Raw genomic sequence first — 16,494 nt, 5'->3', positions numbered from 1 at the left:
TGCCAGAATGATGTGCACTGCGGTCTTGCAAGTCTAAGGGCCTGGGTTCAACTCTCAGCCCAGTACTGACAGTCCAAAGTCTCCACATGTGTATCTATGCCAGGTGTTCTCTAAGCTCTCAGGTCGTCCTCTAAAATCTCAAAGATGTCTGTGAGATGTATAGGCAGCTGTAAACTGGCCCAGGGTTTGGGGATTTGCCCTAAAATGATATGGTGATTACTATTTAGTTTGTAATATGGCTGCAACGTCCTGCTGCAACTCATGTCATAGTTATAAATGGAGCAATTTCTGAATATGGAACTGGGTATAATAATACAGTGTCATAAAGTGCAGGGGACACATGATACCACACAAATCTATTATTTAAAATATCTATAAATATACACTAGCATTCAAAGGTTTTCATGTTTTCAATAAAAATTGAAACTTTTTTTATATCAAGATACCATTCAATTTATTTTAAAAATATGAACATTACTAACGTTGTAAATGGCTATTACTACTTGAAATGGCAGATTTATAATTTATTATTCACATACAACTGCAAAGCCCCATTTTCAGCAGGCTTTTTTTCCAGTGTTCTAACTCATCCTTAATTAATCCTGTTTAAATGCTAATTGTTTATAGGAGAAGCCTTCCTAATGGCTGTAGCACAGTTGTCGATTTGCGAAACTAAAGAGTGAACGACACAGAGACAGCAGGGGCATCAAACTCAGATCCTCGAAGCCCGAAGTGACTACAGGTTTCCATTACAACTACTTTTTTTTCCATTACTTACAAAAAGCACTCACTTTTTCCTTAGCCAAAATTGTCAGCAATCCAGGCAGGACATTCTAGTCAGATGTGAGGGAAAATAAGAGATGTATTCCGACTTAATGTTGGCCAGACTAGCCAGCCAATCTACAGGGGATACATAGAAAGAGATGTGATGGCTGCCTTCTAAATTACCAGCACATGCTGTAAAAGACCGGATCATACATTAGAACTGTTATGGCCCATGTAGAAGCTTTTGATGTCCTTCACTTCATCCATTCAGGCTGCATACCATTTATTACTTGCAGTTAAAGACTGAAGAAGAAATGTTGGCTAGAGTGAAAAGGATCAAGTATTCTGCTAAAACTCATGCAAGTATAAGTTTCAGTACCCACAGAATGAATTGCATTAAGAACTGATATTTTTTTTCAATTTTTGAAATTTGAGCGTTTTTGTCCTTCTTTTTATCCTTTTGTCCTTGCTTTCACTTACATTTGTTTACATTTAAATGTCAGTTTCTACCACTGTCATTCATCAGGGTGTTGACTGGATTAACTGTATAGAGTTAATTCCCTCTCTTAGTTCTTAATTACCTAACAGAAATCTGACTATATTTTTTGATTCATTTTCCAAATTTGCTTATACCAACACAGCATTTTGGGGTGTAACTAAATAAATAAGTTGCCTAATAAAAATTTTTCTTTTTCTTATATTCATCAAGGGCTACATTCACAAACTATAAACCAGCAGGTGAAATCACAGTGAGTGAAGATGAAGCAAAGCCTGATTATGGGCGGAAAGCCAAGCAGAGGGCTCATCTTTTTGAGCAAAGGGAACAGCAGGAGGCAGTGGATGTGAAATTGTAGAATAGAGACTGTTTGGTTAAAAACACAATTGTGTAATTTCATTTCAGGCAGGGGGTCTACTAGGACTGTAATTGGGAAACCCTGATCTATATGAGAGCAAGTCAAATGCAACATGTGAAGGCTTGCTATTTTGATGGATACTATCATCCAATTTCCTTCAATTTTGAAGTCAATAGATTAGTAGTCAAGCTGCTCGTAAGTCTTTTGTCTTTTCAGGGCAGTATTGACTTATTCACTTTGAAGATGCCCATCCATCCATCCATTTTCCAACCCGCTATATCCTAACTACAGGGTCACGGGGTTCTGCTGGAGCCAATCCCTGCCAACACAGGGCGCAAGGCAGGAAACGAACCCTGGGCAGGCTTTCAGCCCACCACAGGTCACACACACCAAGCACACACTAGGGACAATTTAGGATCGCCAATGCACCTACCCTGCGTGTCTTTGGACTGTGGGAGGAAACCGTAGTACCAAGAGGAAACCCATGCAGACACAGGGAGAACATGCAAAGTCCACGCAGGGAGGACCCGGGTCTCCTAACTGCGAGGCATCAGCGCTACCCACTGCACCAGTGTGGGCACAGGTAAATGCTGATTTAGGAATTTTATCACTTTAGCCTCTCTCTTGTGTGAGTGACTGGATGGGTGCTCAACTGTAATTCAGTGAATTATTTGGTAAAGCCTTACTTATGCATCTATTACTCATTTATTCTATAGAAACAACAAAGGCTTCTTTTGCACTTAATTATGCTTACAAATCAAATTAATGAGTTTATTAATGTCTGTGCAATGTGGCAATTGATTTGCAGCTAAAATTACTAATGAATCTGAAAGATTCACAGGTCTTATAGTGAGGTATGCATTATCAAGAGATATACAGTATTTCTCACTACAGCCACTGTTTCAAAGTGGTTATTTTAGTAGGCCACATTGCACAGATGAACAACTTTGTGTCCCCAAAAGAAGCTTTTTGCTAAGGTCATGTTACATAAGAGTAATTGAGTAATAGATGCATTTTTGAAGTACCTAAAGTGTTACTTGCTATAATATATACTGTAGTTTGTTCACAAAATAATGATTATAGGAAACAGGTATGTGCACGTTGTATACAAACACAAAAGACAAAAGCACACCCACACACACACAACCATATATCTAGATGGACTGGGCTTGCTCCTCACATTGTCTTATTATTTATAAAATTGCACCCTCTTAATGCCCCCTTTATATTTTTGTCTAAAGAATCACCCTGGGAAACTCTTTTTATATGACATGAATGATTTTGTAAGATTTCTGTTCTGCTAGCCAGTAAGAGAGGTATATTTTTGCCTTGCTTTGTATACATTTTCCATCGCCTGCCCTCTTTTAAATGCTCTGCTGTTCTTTCTGTCAGAGGCCTTCTCTGCGTGTGTTTGTGACAGCTCACAGACAGCTTGAAGCTGCTGCATGGCACCTGAGATAGGAGCTGCAATTATTAATAAAGGGAGCGTTTTATCTCATAGGCTTAATGTTCTTCTTGAATATAGAAGAAAGACTTATAAAAGCTGAAGATTAATTTGAGATACATAGATTAAGTAACACCAATAATGAGAAACACATACACTATTACACTGACTGGCTTTACCCTAACTAAGGGTTTTCAAGCAGTAAAGGCTCATAATCAGAAGTATAAAGCAGTTAATGATACTTGTCCAGTTCCTGTCACCTCAAGGGCTGGAGGCAATGTCATTACGTTTTCAGGTTACAAGGACAGATTTCACCAATATATGCACACTTTGGGTTTCGTTGTCTATGTTTCCTGGTTTTGTTGCACCTTGCACTGTTTATTCCACAGTGATAATCTTCCTAGCATGAAATTCTAATAGCTATTGTTTAGTTATTACTTAAAGTTTGCTTCAGCAAGATAAACATGGTACTCTAAAGCACGGCCTCTCATTTGTTGTTCACCTTACTTTCTTCAGCTCTACATGGCATCCACCCCGAACTCCATTATAGGTTGTTTCTGGTTCTGTTTCAGGAGGTGCTTCGGCTTTTTTTTTTTAGGACTTTGTCCTTGAAATCGCAGACACTTCACCCAGGCTTCACACAGATGCAGACAGATAATAAAGGGGTACTTGAACTCCAATTTACCATTAAATTGATGTGCCTATTTCCAAAATTTTATATGATAACTGATGTACTCATACAAGTTTCCTCGACAGGGTTTGCAGAGGTGAGATTATGGCCATTGCTCCTGCATACTAGACCAAGGCAGCAAGCCTATGAAGCAAGTCTGTGAAGTACCAGAAGAGAGTAACACTATTGTTAGTGATACTCTTTTTCCAGATAAGGAGCTCAGGAGATCCTAGATTACCATGCACACCAAAATAGGCCCATTTCACTTTTTCTCATCCTAGAAACTACAACAATTTTTTCCCTACTTTGTGGCTCTTCTTAAACCTCTACCCCTTTTGAGGTATACTATTTGCACATTCTTATTTAGAAACAGCCAGCACTGAGGAGAACGAAGTATGTGATTGGCCAGCTATATAAAACAAATTAAACAATGGTAGCCAAATGATTAAATGTGTTGACTCCTTATCTTAATTGTGCACCGTAGTTGGATCAATCACTTGTTCAGATCAGTTAATTTCACCTATTAATGTCTCCCTGATAAGAATGTCTGATTCAGGGCATTTGCCAGGGAATCTCAGACTCTTAGAACAGCCAGAGTGAAAAATGCAATTCATGTACAGGGAGCTGTTTGCTATTTCTAAGGCAATTACCTCCATGCTGCAGTGCAACAAATATTGCCCACATTGGACAGGTGAGAGTTTATATCTATAGTCATACGGTATTACGCTTTTCTTATTTGAGATGAGCTGCAATATACTTGATCTACTGTGCTTGTGAATACTCGGTGTTGATTGCACTGGTAGGTGTCATAAGCCCTTATCTTAGTCACTTCACTTTAACATGACAGCTTCATTTTTTCCCTGCTTGTAGCCAACAATGCTGACTTAGTATTTTGAAATTGTGCATGTTTAAATCTATGCAAAAGATGCTGGCATCATGACAACAATCTGGTCCAAATACAGAGGAATACCAGGGGCAGCTGCTAATTCTAAAGTCCTTTCATTACTCAGACACAGAGACACACACAAGGGGTGATCATTTTCAGCCTAAGGCCGGTGCTAAGTGTGCATATTAAAAAGAGTTAAAAAAATTAAATTAAAAACCAGAAAATAAAATGTGTAATGCTACAGAACAGTACACCTTTGGATGTTTGTTTCTTACCTAGTCAACATGAACGTGAACCAGAACCAATCCCATTTATACACCACTAGCTGTAATAAACCGTCTAAGACAGGTTGAAATCTAAATAATCAATGTAAACCTCAGAGTTAACATTTTCAGTGCACCATACAATGCATATGTCTCTGTTATATGCCATTTGGTTAGGGATTCATAAAACCAGAGCTAATGTTTGAGATACACCATCTATTGGAATGACTGAGACAAAGCAGCCAGACAGGTACAGACACTAGTCTCGCTGAAGCCAGATGTATAATATATACATCCATAGACAACCATGAGTGAATTTTGCTTAAGACTGCGTGGGAACAATTAGAGAGATAACACAGATCCACAGGAGACGCAGATTTCAGTACTCAAAACACCTGACTCAACAAATCTGCCTAACACCACCAGTAGATGCACAGATGAGGCTGCACAACATCCACCTTGACTGAACGTCTAAATGAATAACTAAAGAAAGTAAATTGGACCTTACTGTCTAATTGGACATGCAAACATGCCATAACAAAATAGCCGCAGCATTTTAAAAAGTTGTGTAAACCCGGCTTGGTGTTATGTCACATAGTGATGCAATAGTTAAAATGGACAAAAACATATCACAGCAGACAGAGGCAGTTGTGAAACATGTGGAGCCCAGTGGCTATGGTGGTCTAATTATATGTGTATCTGTCTGTCTCCACTGTCGCAGCGCTCATTACATGTAAATTAACTGTTAAGCTTCAGTTACCTTGTGCTACTGAGCTCCTGAATGGATAACAGCAATTTTGGCTTCTTATTTTTTCTCATCGTTAACTATCTTTTCCTCTCTCCCTGAAACCCCAGCAACAGTTTAAAAGGCATGGACTGGATAAACTGGAGGTAGGTGTTTTAAAAAGAATTCCCGTGGATATAGCCTTTGCAGCACAGGATTTTGCTGCCATTCACTACACACTTTCTGAAAGGGTGTCCTCAGACGTGTATTCTCATTTAAGAATCACATCTGGCCCCACAAGACTACAGTATCTTTTTATTAAGGTGGATAGTCGCTGGTAGCACAAGCCATTTAAGCATTGGCCCGTTTGATTCCCTGTCTTCCACTAAATGTCTTCATGTTCTTCTCACCTAAGTGTTTCCTCCCATAGTCCAAGGATATGCCGTTATGCAGATTAGCAACTCTAAACCTCTTTGTACCACTGTAGTGTGCAACCATGAATCCAGTAGGAAGTACAGGCTGGTCCTGTAGCTCTAGATGATTGTGTTTAATCCTACTGTACTTCAGTCACTGTCTGTGTCTCGTCTGCATGTTCTCTCTGTATTGGTGCCTCAGGTTTCCATATCCCAAATAGCAATTCTAAAATTGTTTACAGGCTGTGTTTAGGTTAAATGTTTCCAAATTTCTACAAATGAAGAATAAGTTAGTTAAGTGACTTTTTCAAGGACTTAAAGCAAGTCAACAGCAGAGACTAAATTGATTTACAGTCCAGCATATTAGCCACTACAATAGACTGTTGTCTATGTGAGGCCTGCACATTCTCTGTGTGCCTGCTGGGATTTAGTGTGGGTATTTCAGCTATTCTCCCACATCCCTAAAGAAATGCAATTTAGGCTAATTGGTGATTCCAAGTGGGTCCTGCCCAGCTTTGTGTCCAGTGCTGCTGGGATAGGATCCAGCCCACTGTGAGCCTGAATCGCAGTAGGGAGATTTTTATATTATTATACTTGACTAGCTGTGTCAAACCGTGCTGTAAAAAGCCAGAGCTCCTAGAAACTATTGAAATCATCAGAAAAAAAAATTGGAATGCAAAGTTGGTGGTTCAATTTAGCAGACATGCTTGCCCCCCTTGTCTATCAGTGGCTAAGCAAGTTTTTCTCTCGTTTGTCTTTCCTTGGTGGTTTCACTTTGGTGACAGAGTCGCTTTCTTTCAGCTTCTTTTCAGTGTTTCTTCTTCTGATTTTTTTAACTTAGGGCTGTTTTGCCAGCTCTTTGAGCTTCATGCTATAGCCTTGCACTTCCAGGCTGGAGAGACATACACACACACTTCCACACGTAGACATTTATATATAAGATATATATGATTTCACCAATTACACATTTCTAAAGTTTGTACATCTAAAAATAGGCATGTTTTGAGCTGCCCCTCCTGACTTCTTGTCCTATTCATGCAGAATGTTATTCTTTAAATAGCTGAAATATCATCTAAAGAGTGAGAAAATAAAAAAGGACTCTTTATATATACAAAGAGTGAATAAAGAGCTATAAGTAAAATATAGGCGTTGTACAGGTCAGTTCATTTCTGTTGCTCCGGCTAATGATTGCAGCCCCATCCTCTGCTCCAAAAATGGGATAAAACAGTTTAAGATAATGAACAGGTAGATGGATGTAAAGGAACATGCATGCACACGTGTCTGGGATGAGATAGGCCAGAACTCAACTGGCACACCTCTAAAAGATCCATCCATCCATCCATTATCCAACCCGCTATATCCTAACTACAGGGTCACGGGGATCTGCTGGAGCCAATCTCAGCCAACACAGGGCGCAAGGCAGGAAACAAACCCTGGGCAGGGCACCAGCTCACCGCAGCCTCTAAAAGATTCCACTGAAAACTTCCCTCTCCCACATGCCCATGTAAGCTGTGCTTGAAAAGTAAGAAACACTTTAATGAGTTAGGGTTGAATATTTTTGCATCGTAAATAATACAAGATACAGTATATCCAAACTACTTACAAAATTCAGACAATGGCAGCCCCAAACACAGTCTTCACACAACTTTGCAAAGAAAGAAACAGGCAGTACTTACCCTGTGCACAACATTAATATAATAACTTTAAATATATATCATACATGAAATTGTGTGACAAGAATCTTCACAAATCAAATGAGAACTGCAAAGGGTAAGGAGAAAATAATCATAATAAATTTTGAGTAGGCAGCTTAAAAGTGATGGAACTTCAATTAGTTCTGCTGTTATTATTTTCTTCATCTTTTTCAATAACTTTCAGAGGAAAAAATTCAGCAGATATCATTACAAAAAGCTTCTTATCTCAAAAAGGGTCAGATAAAAAGATTTCCAGACTACAACAGAGGATGATTTTAAAGTCACAGATTTTAAAGCCAAGGGCTTCAGTGCAGTACAGAGCACGCTAAGAAGCTGAGAAGGCCATGCAAAGACAAGCATACTAAAGCCTGGGACAAGAAGGACCCCAGCTGAGTCAACCCAGGAGCAGTAAACATTCAGGTGAGACCACTGAAGTGGAGAATAGTTCCATATGTACTGTATAGCACTTAACAGTGGATTCGGAAAGACTCCTTCACTTTCTGCATACTTTGTTGGATTGTGATTTAATTTTAAATAGATAAAATTTGCCATTTCTGATGATCAATCTGTACTTGATAACCCACAATGACAAGATGAAAACATGTTCTTAGAAAGGATTGCAAATTTATTAAAAATCAAAAACTGAAATTTCTCAATTATATAAGTATTCAGACCCTTACTATGGCACTTCGGTACATCCTGTTTGCTTTAGTTATCTCTGAGATATGTATAGTGCTTGCCTGGAGTCCAACTGTGGCAAGCTGAATTGACTGGACATGATTTATAAAAGTATGGATGTAGCTGTGGGTATAAGATCCTATAGGTCACACTGCATGCCAGGACAAAAACCAAGCCATGAAGTCCAAATTGTGGGGAAGCATAGATCAGGGTAAGAATATAAAACCATTTCTAAAACTTTGACTGTTCCCAAGAGTGTAGTGGCTTCAATAACTGACAAATGGCATGTCTGGAACTGCCAGGACTCTTCCTAGTATTAACTGTCTGGCCAGACTTAATAACCATGCAAAAAGTCACTCTAACACAGCCTCAAAAGTCCAAGATGGCAGAACCTGATGGAAGGATGACCATCTCCGCAGCACTCCATCACTTAGGCATTTATGCTTGAGTAGCTAGACGGTTGCCACTCTCGAGTAAAAGGCACGTAACAGTTTAAAGGACTCTGAGTGCAGGAGGAAAATGATTTTCTGGTCTGATAAGACAAAACTGAATAGTTTGGACAGAATTTCAAGCACTTTATCTGGTGAAGAACAGGCACTGCTCATCCCTATGGTTGAAGCAAGATGGCAGCAGTATCACAGTGGTGGGATTTCTTCTCAGTGGTGCAGGGTGGAAGAATTGGTCAGAATTGAGGAAAAGAAGAATGGGATAACCTGCCAAAATTCAGGTGTGCAGAGCTTTTAGAAACATAACCAAGAAGAACCAAAGCTGTAATTGCTGCCAAAGGGGTTTCTACAAAGTAATTAATTTTTTGTCTGAGTAGTTATAGGAATGAAAAAAATAAGTTTATGATTTTTAATACATTTGCCAGCCCTTCTGAAAACATCTTTTCACTTTGAAATTATGGGTTACCGAGTATAGATTGATGAGCACCATTGGCAAATTTATCAATTCAAAATGACATTAACAACACAAAGTGTGCAGAAAGTGAAGGGGCCTGAATACTTTCTGAATCCACTGTAAACAGTAGACCACCACAAAGTTCCACTTTTCCAGTGCAGTGGTCCTATCATTTCAGATGCCACATTTCCCCCTTGTACATACATCCCACTACTATATACAGGTGTCACAAAAGAAAGACCTAGATTAGTGAACATGTAGCCAAAGAAACGTCACTTTTGGCCCAGGAAGTCAGATTGAAGATCTGAGTGAAGATGTCAGCTGGAGAAAGAACTCATTGGCAGGAGACAGGGATGAAGGCATGTGTTTTATGGTTCTTGTCAGGTGAGCAAATAGAAAAGCCACCCCAACTGGAATATGGAGTCAGCACCTCTGAAGCAGGCCCAGAGAGATAATGGGATTGGTTTCCCTTATTTAAGTTTGTAATTTTATTATTTTCCCTTTAATGTGTTTGCTCCCTTAGCTATTTGTGTATAAACACCATATTTCCTATGTGTTTGATCTCCTGTTTTATTAACATTGTGCATAAGAAATAGATTATTTACAATAATTTACTGAAACAACTTAGCATTTTAACTTTTAGAATTATCATATTAAACACACTATAGTATCACATTCATATGCAATACAGTTAAGCGGTTAAGGAGGGGGCAAGTAACAACAGTAAATCAGAGACAATTTACTTGGCAATGAAAAGTTTCTTTTCAACTGCCATGCTCACTTTTGATCACCTATACTGTTGCACGGTTATAGTTCTTTGGTCTGTCGTCAGTATTTTACGATTTTTCACCACACTTTCTCTTTAGAAATTCTTTTTGAGCAATTTCAGTGTAGTTTAAAAGCCCTGTGAAGGGGTTATGTTTCAATGAGCAAGTGTCTTCTATTGTTAACATCCTGGCTGCTACATTTCAGACGTTGCCTTTTGTAGAATGCATATCATTATACTGTGTGCTTTTGTGGTGATTCAATTGACTTCTATTACTCTTTCAAATCAAAGATTCTTAGCTGCAATACCTCCATTTTCAACCTTCCAGCAAATTATATTGGGAATTTTTGTAATCTGCTGAGATAGAAGTTCTCTTTCACTCTATCAGGAACCATTCAAGGTGCCATACCTTTGGGCAAAACCTTGCATCTTGACCTTGTGATCCGGACAAATTAGGCAGAAGTACAGAAATCATGAAGAAAGATTAACTTGTGCATAGTCATTTAGGTTGATAACTAGAACTTGGACTTAGTTATTTAGGCCAGTCAATATAACCAGAGCAAATAATTCACTTAAAAAATGTGGAAGATAATTATTATATAAAATAATGTATATTGCCTATTAATTAGCGCACTTCTCTAAGTTTACTTCTAAAGGGAAACACCAGTACTGTATCTCATCAACAATACAGTAATTCCCACGCAGCCATTTGATGAGGAACCACAGTATTTCCTGGCGACATCCGGCAAAAGACAAAAACCAGTAACAGATGTGATAACAGTCCATCACGCACACTTTCACTCAATCCAGGGCAGTTTAGTGTTAATTAATCTTTTTTTTTTTTTTTTAAAAAAGCATTTTATTGAATTTATTATAATCAAGTAATATTCCAAACCAGTAACGGCGCACTCCACATTACACTTGACTTGGCAATTCCTAGTTTTCATCCTCTTTCTCTCTCTGTTTAGCATTTGTTTGCTCAGACGTTGATGCGTTGCTGTTTCCTGAGCAGCTCTTCTTTTCTCCTCCACCGTAGCGGCCCGCTGCTTCTCTTCTTCAATCGGCATCTTTTCGCGTTAAAACTGATTTTGTGTTGCAATTACTTAGGACGTTTCTTTAATTTTTTCACTTAAGCTGGCACTTAAGTATTCAATCTGCCTCAAGAATGATTTAAGATATGAAAAGGTAGGGGCATTGATGACGATGGTGGTAGGGATAACGGCCTCCGTATGCATGCGCCACACGGCCACCCTGCTGCCCGCTGCCGACAGTTGATTCTATAATAAAATAAAAAATAAAAAGAGGAATAACCTTGGAGGTCAATCACCACCCGAAAGCGGACAGTAGACCTCACGTAGTATATGTGTACCAAATTTCAGGTTAATACGTCAAACGGTTTCCGAGCTACGGTTGTTTGAAAATCTTGGACAGATAAACGAACAGCCACGGTAGCGTATTATATATAAAGAAAAGACAAGCAAGTCAAACTTGACAAAAATAAGTTCAAATCAACCGCCACCCATGACAAAAAGAGAGCAAGGTCAAGAGCCTGAATATAACTTTAAAGAACAGAAAAAAATGGGGGAGAAAATCCTTTTCTCCAATATAAGTGCTTATTCTAAAATGTTATTGATTAGATCCTGCCAAGTCAAATATGTACAGGTGTGTTGCTAGTGATGGACTAGTGCCTCATCCAAGGTTGGATCCTGCTTTGTGCCTAGTGCTGCTGGGATATGCTTCAGCTTTCTGAGACCCTACTAACTTCAGAAAATGGCTAGATCTTGTTTAAATCTGAATTAGACTGAAATAATTATAAATTATTGATGTTTTCTCAAGTGGCACTGCATGCATTAATGTATCTTGTTCTTGAGAAAAAAAATTAATAAGTCTCTGATAAAAAAGGTTAATTTTTAAGTTCTGGTTAACAGAAAAAAAAAAAAACATGATTTGAAATTCCATAGCTCTTGTCACCAAAATTTCTGGAGGTTCTTACTATTGTCCATGGTCACCTTTGAAAATAATATCCTACTTGAGCAGCATACCAGAATATCAGATTGCTTTAGTAAGCATTAGAGTTCATGTCTTTGTAGTGTTCTAAAAGGCAGAAGTAATAGCTGTTGGGTGTTTAAAGTTAACACAATTAAAATTGATTTTTAAAATAAAATTAAATATAATTAATTAAAATGAACAACTCTACTCCCTTGATAACTGTCAGATGGAGGAATATTCATATACATATGTACTGTACGTCTCACACATGCTTTATCTAAATTCACTTTTATTTCAAAAATAAAGGCAGAGACCTGCTTTAAAAAAAAATCATCTTAACCTGTCTGTGATACGGAATGCATTCACTTTACTTGCACCTGCATCTTAGCACACTCTCTGCCACATTTTCAAGAAGACAAAAATATTGTGCATTCTTTATAGCTTAAAAGTAGATGAGTCTATGAAGTCTACTGACAGTCTGCAGTGCCACCTTCAGTCAGGCAAGTGCCATCACATGAATGGTACTTGAAGACAAAGCAGAGGTAGTGAGAAATGGCCTCACGCTTGTTCCATACAAATGATGAATGACTTAGAAAATTTTATGTGGAAAGATATTATGCTCGCATTACTAAAGTCATGGTTTTAAAAGGCCTGATCTGTGTCTTTGGCCAAGTCTTGCATGTAAATAAGAATTTAATTATATCCTGTACACATGAAAGTAAACTCCAACTTGACTTGAACCTAATTCATTGATCTTCATTCCTTTTTGCTGTTACATATGGCATCTCTCAGTGTTTAGGTTTTTGATGACATGTAATCTGAAACAGTCTTGCTGCTGACACTTGTATTTATCACCTAATCCACATGATACTTCTCCAATACCATCAATAACGAATTGTTTTGGTAAAGATCACTGAAAACTGTTTCTATTTACATTCAGAAAAAGAAAAAAAAATGAAGGCTTAAATTCTGCAAATATTAGGGAAACATTGGCAACTCTTAATTCAAAAGATCTTTAACTTTAATTTCACTGAATCCACTCATAATTGACTTGTTATTCTAAACAATTAATCTTACGGTCACTTCTAGACTTTCTATAACTTGGGTTTTCCATCTAAGAAATATTGTAGCTTTTTATTTTTAATGTGCAAGATTCTGAAAAGAATTTATGAAAGCTTATGTTTCAGAGTTTAAATTAAAATCTCCAGATGCAGTCAACATTTCTATGACAAATGCAATTACTTTTGGAGTCATTTGGGATGCTCTTCACACCAGTATTACAGATCACACTGATCACAGTACTTCATACACGCTGAAGACACCTTATGAAGGCAAAAAATACTGCACTTTTATTAGGGCTGCTAAGATTTTATATTGTTTCTTAACAACTGAAGCAAAATGTCTGGCTACTACCTGGCCGTTCCCCTTTAATCCTTGCTATCAGTGCTATTTTGATTAAGTTACCGCTTCTGATCTTGAAGCTGGTAAGTCTTTGCTAATGATGGATTCACTTTGATAACTTTCTGGCATTCTACTGGGATTATTGTCACGAGAACCTTTGTGGCTGTTGTATCACTGACTGACTAGTGACTGACGTACAGTAGTAGATCAAGGGGTCTGGCTATGGGTCCTTATTCCAACCGAATGTCTTAATGAGAAGACAATGACTATTGCACAAGTAAATTTTTTCTGTTTCATTTTATTTGTCTAACTTAAGATTTCCAAACTTTAATTTCATAAATCTTTTATAGATAGATAGATACTTTATTAATCCCAAGGGGAAATTCACATACCCCAGCAGCAGCATACTGATAAAGGACAATATTAAATTAAATAGTGATAACAATGAAGGTATAACAGAAAGACAATAATTTTGTATAATATTAACGTTTACCCCCTCGGGTGGAATTCAAGAGTTGCATAATGTGGGGGAGGAACGATCTCCTCAGTGTGACAGTGGAGCAGGACAGTGACAGCAGTCTGTCGCTGAAGCTGCTCCTCTGTCTGGAGATGATCCTGTTCAGTGGATTCTCCATGATTGACAGGAACCTGCTCAGCGCCTGTTGCTCTGCCATGGATGTCAAACTGTCCAGTTCCATGGCTACAATACAGCCTACCTGCCTTCCTCACCAGTTTGTTCAGGTGTGAAGCACCCATCTTCTTTATGCTGCCTCCCCAGCACACCACCGCATAGAAGAGGGCACTCACCACAACCGTCTGATAAAACATCTGCAGCATCTTATTGCAAATGTTGAAGGACGTCATCCTTCTAAGGAAGTATAGTCGGCTCTGTTCTTTCTTACACAGAGCATCAGTGTTGGCAGTCCAGTCCAATTTATCATCCAGCTGCTTTCCCTGGTATTTATTGGTCTTCACCCTCTGCACACAGTCAACTCTGATGATCGACATATGCGCCCCGACAAAACCGCGACGGACAAATGCGCGCCGACAAACTCGCGAGAGAGGCCAAGAGAGTGGGACGCCCTTGCTGCAATTCTTCCTACTTATGCAGGGCGTCATCTTAAGGACGATCTATGCTGATGGCATAATATTGACTTCTAAAATAAACATTATTATATATGCTTTAAACTAGTAATTCATATTTAATGAAACTTTCGTGATTTTGCATGACGGCGCGTTTTAATTGGCGCTATTTTGTCGGTGCGCATATGTCTATCGCGCAAATGTCAGGTCACACCATGAGGGGCCTGGGCCTCCTAAAATCTACAACCAGCTCCTTGGTTTTGCTGGTGTTCCATTGTAGGTGGTTTGAGTTTGAGGTTTTTTATTCTTACGCTGGCAATTAGCCATATGGTGTAAATGACAAAAGAACCAGCAGGTCTCCATCTAACCTCTTTCTGTTCACACCTATCATCACGAACCATCTGGTATTGAGAAATAAACTGAAAAGAGTGAAGGACTGTAACTTAATCATCTACTTGAAGCTATCATGTGGAAGATATCCTTGGAAAGAAAAAAAAAAATCTACGATGTAAAAATTGTCCTGACATGACAGAAAAAAAAACCCCACTAAGAAGCCTTAAAATTAAATAAGATTGGTTATTGGCAAGGATTGATATCTAATTAAGCAAAAACCTTGAGCCACTATGACCCTCCAGGACCAAATTTGCAGACCCCTTACCTAGAACAATTGGACTCTGGGGCTTGAAGTGTTGCAGCTTTGTGTAACTCAGTGGTGCTCAAGTTTAGTCCTCAGCACCAATTCTGATGGAAGTTTTTTCCCCAACCAGTTTCACAATCAGACATTTACCTCTAATTGATTGTTTAACTAGTTATCATTTTTTAAGGATCAGACAGCAATGCAAAATTTATATTATAGGAAATTTAAAAATACCTGTATTATTGCTCTTAATTTTAAATGCTTTACTCACTATTGTTATCATGCTATTAATTGATCGTGTTGCTTTTGTTGTACCCTTAATTGTATTCTGATACTGACAATTCACAACAGGTAGAGTAAACACCACTGAATGAATGAGTAAAGGCGGCATTTACATCAGCGCCAAAGCCACAAGCCTGCAGATTAGTAAGTAATGGTTTGAGTAAACAGAATATTTGGAAAACTGGATTGAAAATCATGATACTGAAACCCTTAAAATCAAGATAAAGAAAAACAGACTTGACCTCATATAACATATATAAAAGTTTTCTACATTACAATAAAAATTTAAAACACCTTTTTTATTTTTTGTAATTTATGGATTGATAACAAAACTTAGAAACCAGGTATTAATGTTTATTTAATTATGGTTGGTGTCCAATTAAAAACAGAAAACATGCAGTTCTGGTGGGTCCCCAGAACTGAAGCTGATAACCACTGGCATAACTTATTAGTATTTAAAAATGTAGATATTTACATACCTATACTGTGATGGCGGGCACTCGTGTCCCACTCCAATCCAAAATCAAACTTCACAAAATCTAAAAGTTTATCAAAAAATAAATATTTTATTGTAGGAAATGATGTGGTGTGAGTGTAATAATTATTAGAAGAATAATACAGAAGTGCTATATAAACATCCGTCCATTTTTCTAAAGTGCTTATCCAGGTCAGAAACATATAAACAAATGATAAACCACTAGTTGCTGCACTGACTCTCATTACACTGCTGCAATGCTATGCCTATTAGGTGGGGCGACTTGTCCACTTTCCCACCAACAAACACCATATTGCCATAAGCACCCATGGAAAACTCACTTTTCAAATTGTTAATTCTTGACACTCTACTGTCTGGCTAGCCAAGCCCTTGCCCAGGACTTTAAATCTGAACCTACCGTAATCCCCCAAAATATATCCACGTTCAGGAACACCATCAAAAGGTCCAGACCTTCCTACTAAGACTCCATCTAGTGACCTCAAACAGCCCTGTATTGAGCCTCAGTTAATAAATAAAAGGCCTGGCACCCTTGATGTCTGCACCACTGCC

This window comes from Polypterus senegalus, chromosome 12, assembly GCF_016835505.1.
Source record: "Polypterus senegalus isolate Bchr_013 chromosome 12, ASM1683550v1, whole genome shotgun sequence".
In the NCBI taxonomy this organism is placed as follows: Eukaryota; Metazoa; Chordata; class Cladistia; order Polypteriformes; family Polypteridae; genus Polypterus; species Polypterus senegalus.
The sequence above is the reverse complement of the archived record's forward strand: the minus strand, read 5'-3'. Positions refer to the sequence as shown.